Consider the following 5,194-nt stretch of genomic DNA (forward strand, 5'->3'; position numbering starts at 1 on the left):
CTTCTCTACAGACCTCGTTGGTTCATGAAACATATACGACTAGATTGCAAATTTCACAGAGAACACAACCCACTATAACACAACATCAATCTATCACAGAATAAGAAACCCCCAAATTTCAATTAAGAACATTCATACGGGTTATAAACCCTAATTTTGAAATTCGAAAATTAAACCCACTTTTGAGCATGTTATTGAACTCCAAATCAGACGTATGACATATGAAAATCATCAGGAAAACAAGCTCTACAACATGCAATCATCAAATCATACTAACAATCATCCGAACAAAAATTCATATTTTTAATAAAATAAATTCGAAAATAAATAAATTTTTAGAAAAATAAACTTGATTTCTGCAGTGAAACAAAGCTCAGAATCTGATAGAACACTTCAAATCCTTTGTTTTGGTTACTCAAGCTTTGAAAACAGAGATCGGTAACACCTTCGTTTTGCTGTTTGATTCTTAGAACAGTTTATGTAATTAGGGCTTTTCTCTGAAAATTATATAATTATCTGTCTGCAAATGATTTTGATACGAAATAAAATACGGTAAAAGGCTATTTATAATTACGGAAAATTAGTATCCCGTTGGATCATTCCGGATATAAAACGGTACGTTTATTTGTAAAAACTGATCCAAACGGTATCGGTTTTCGGGATAATTATCCAAATCAGTACAATTTGTACTGCGATCTTGGTCTCAGCGCCTGGTTACACGTATTACGAAGTGATAATTGGGATAGTTTAATAAAATGCTCCCGTTTATCTAAAATACGGGTTTTATTGATTTACCGAAACGAATATTGTATCGAAAATGTTGCGCCGGGACCCGCGCAGGACAAACCGTACGCCGGATCGAAAAAGTCGAAACATGGAATATGCTCGGAATATTACAATTAGGTTAGGAAGGAGTTCTCGAAAGAGTTTCGGGTTCCAAAAACGTAATAACGGGTAACGTCGGTTGGTTCCCGTTTTTATAAAATAGATTTTAATTACCCGGAAAAAGATTTTAGAAATTTCATATGATTCTTATAAATCCATAAACCAACATAAAAATAATTAGGAAGATATGACAATTATCTATATTTTATTTTGGACATATAAAAATTAAAATACTCAATTAATATTATTTTTGAATATTCAAGTACAGATAACACTTAACAATTAGCTCACAGAATAGATACTGAACACACATAATAATTATATAATAGCAAAAATAATTACACGATATATCTCGAATATTACATACAATGCGTTGATCAACAACCTGAACATCAATGGAAAATTTTATTCAATCAGGGAGGTCAACAAAAAAATCCTTTTAACACTGCCAACTCATCTTGAACATAGAATCACTGCCATTAGAGAAGCTAGAGATCTGAGTGAGATTTCTTTGGACAGGCTCTATGGAGTGTTAAAAACCTATGAGTTGGAGTAGATTCAACAGAAGGAAGTTTACGGGAAGGATAGAATGGTCAGCACATCTACTGCACTTGTAGCTGAAGGTCAACAACAACAGCAATCTCAACAATTGGAGAGAATGGTACAGTGTTCCAAGGCTGAGGAAAATATGTTAGTAGCAGAATATGATCCTCCTACTACATATCAATCAAGTGATGATTTTTATTCCTTGGAAGAGCTGGAGCAATTGGAAGATGAGTCAATGGCCCAAATTGTGAAGAGATTCTCCCATGTCAGATTCAAGAGGAATCCCAAGCTTAAGTACAAGTCCAACTACAACAAATTCCAGAAAGGTGGATCTTCATCCTCTAACACCAGCAGTGGTGGATACAAAACATGGATGGTTGATCGGAGCACCATCAGATGCTATAACTGCAATGAGTTGGGACACTTTGCCACAGAATGTAGGAAGCCAAAGCAAGTAAGAAAGAACTCTGAAAGGGCTTATCTGGCAAAGGGAAGAAGCTGGGATGATATTGACAGTGAAGATAAAGAAGAAGGAAATCTTGCTCTTATGGCTATTGATGGAAAAGCTTCATCGTCAAGAATAGAGGTAAAACTTTCTGATGCTGAAATGGTTTATCATCTAAGAGGCAACTTAAATAATGCACATCGTGATAATGAACTTTTAAGTTTACAGATCAAAGACCTTGAGAAAGAGGTCAATGAATTAAGACTTGTGCATATTAATCAAGATAAATTAAAAGAACAAGTATCTTTTCTAGAGAATAGAGTTGACTGTTACAGAAAACTCGAAACTATTCTCAAAGACAAGATCACCGGTCTTGAGACTAAGGTTAGAGCCTACTTCAATTCTTGTTCGAAGGCTAAAGAGTTCTACAGTAAGCAATCTGTTAATCAAACATCTGTTAATCAAACATCTGGAATAGGTTATGATTACAATGTTGCTATTGGAGAATTAGGCATAAACTCCCCTCCTCATGTCTGTGCTAAAGGGAGGGAAGTACCACATGTGCTTAAGAGTGTTGATGAACCCCTCTATAAAGCATCAATTGCTGAACCATTTGATGCGATCTCTTCTGTTATTCAGGAAGAAATACGTGCTGAAGATCATGCTAATGAGAAGGTTGTTTCCAAGTCAAGTGTGTCGAAAGTTCCAGTCAAAGTTGTGAAAGCAACTGAGACTAACTCAGACACACATGAGTTGGATAACAAAAATGCCATGTCTGCCATGCATAAATTGCCTGCTATTAATCACTCTCATAAAGCATGTGGTATTTCTAATTGTATGTCTTGTTCTTTTAATATGATGTATGCTTATTTTAATGGTAAGCATGTTTCTAATGATAAGACTACTCCTCGTCAGCATGTGAATAACAAGAAGCATGATAGGTCTAAGACTGCTAGTCCTTCTAAGGCTAGAAAGGAGACATTTGTGCCTAAGCTTAAACAGAAATTTGTTAAGGCTGTCTACAAGGTCAAATGTTCAGTCATTGAGAAAGTTGAGACCATTAAAGTTAAAAATGTTGTTTTGCTTGACAAAGGACAATTCTACAAGTATGCCCGGCCCAACCAAGTTTGGGTTCCGAAGAAGGTCTAATCCATTTGTAGTGCAGGGCATTAAACAGGTGTAACCGGTAGTGTGGATTCTTGACAGTGGATCATCAAGACATATGACCGGAGATAGAGCCCTGCTATCAAATGTGGTTGAGAAAGCTGGCCCCCTGGTTACCTTTGGAGATAACATCAAAGGTTTATCTGAGGGATATGGCTGTTTGTAAGCTGGGAATGTTATCATTGTAAATTTGTATATTATGCTAGGTTATTATCAGGAAGCAGTATCTAACATATAGCACCAGTGACGAGACTTGAGAATATTACGACATATCATGCACCTGCTGCACATTACACTTGGAATTGGACTCTAGTAAGATGTGTACAAGTGTACTCCTGGTTGGTGAATCAAAAGAGGAAGTCAGTGCACCACAGTTCATGGACTTTGCAGCTGCAGATCTATTGGACTACGTAATCTCTTCTTCACAATCTCACTTCAGGTTTGTATGAACTAGTGTACTGCTCAAGCAATCGTCATATTTATAACTCTCTAATCACTAGGCACAATCATATTGTTTTATATGTGCAGTGAGTTTTAGGAGTAAATCAAACTTCTTTCTACATTAGTGATTTCTTATTTCATGTAAAATCTTTTGCAATCACTATTGTACATCATTACTCTCAAAAGATAAAATGTATAATTTTCATTCATTATATATCTTAAGTACATTTTATCTCTATATTGCCCTATGTTCTGTGATACAGGTTCAGTCTCCAATGACTTTCTTTCATTGACAGTCATGAGGTTGAAAACCCACAACATCTATCCCAGACTGTAAAGACAAACACAAAAACAGAACCAACCAACACTCTCTTACCACTAAATGTAGTATGAATGAGCGTGAGGGAGATAGTGCCTTAGTGCACCACATAAGGAAGGTTCTGAAGTCAACCCAGTAGCTCTGTCTCCTACATAGAAGAGTAGTATTTAAACTGAGACAACTGCTAGCCCCCATACATCTTCTCAAAAAGTTGTAATGGCTGAAAAGGCAAAAAAACAGTTACTAGATTCATTCTCTCAACAGGGTGCGTCTATTCAATTTTGCTTGTCGGCCAAGGTATCCGTTGTAGTGTCACCACCTCAAATATAAACAATTCTTGATGCACAAGGAAAAGTCACACACACAAAGGATGAGTTGACGGAAACAAGAGTTTCGACCATTTTAAGGTCAGATTTGATTGTTCAAGGTTCGTTAATGGACCAATTGCCTTTACAGGTGTTAGGAGAGGATACTGATCCAAAAGCCATATGTCAATGGTCAGTGTCTACCTCCCCAGGCTTAAATCCCCTGGATGCATTTGCGGATAGTGGATCTGACATAGGTGCAGATCAGCAACTTGTTGACAATGATTCAGATATTACCTGATGAGTCACAAGGAAATGTCTTCACAGACATTAGAAGGGAACCTTGATCTTTATGCTAAATTCTTTGGATCATTGTTTACCTTCCCAGAATTCAAATCTGGAACCCTAAAAGGGAAACTAGCAACTTGTAAATTATGACACAGATTCATCTGACGAGTTTAACAAGGATGGGGATTTGCAAACTCCCATTGCACCACCTATGACCTCCTTAAGGATGGCTAAGGTGATTTTCCTTGCAGGTACAGCTGATTTTTGGAGCTATGAGAGGAGTGATACACTTGTGAGAATGAGTGTAAACACAAGTGGAGAGAAGAGTGAAACACATGTGAGGTACACTAAAACAGAATCACACACTCACAGTGAGGAAGAAAGAGAAACTACTTGTTATTTCTTTTCCAACCAAGTGAAATATGAGAACTCCTTCAGACGACGGCATACATTCCTTCTTTAAGGGGGAGATAAAAGCTTAAGTAATAGTTTGGAGGATTCCTCAACTAAGGGGGAGAAATAGCAGGGAGGAAGAAAAAGATCCTACATGTACACTACACCACACCATTGTTGTTTGTAACTGCGGATCCTATTGTACGGGAGAGGTGGTAAACACAAGGTGATTTTCTAGTAAGGGAAGAAGCTGTTAGGGGAGTACCATTGGTTTTTATCTGCGGATCCTATTGTACGGGAGAGGTGGTAAACGAAGGTGATCTTCTTTAATTAGTTGATTCTCATAGGGGGAGAAGCAAGATAGATATGCGCTTCTCAACAGGAAATGTGGTTGTACAAATGAAGATG

This window comes from Apium graveolens, chromosome 9, assembly GCF_009905375.1.
Source record: "Apium graveolens cultivar Ventura chromosome 9, ASM990537v1, whole genome shotgun sequence".
NCBI lineage: Eukaryota > Viridiplantae > Streptophyta > Magnoliopsida > Apiales > Apiaceae > Apium > Apium graveolens.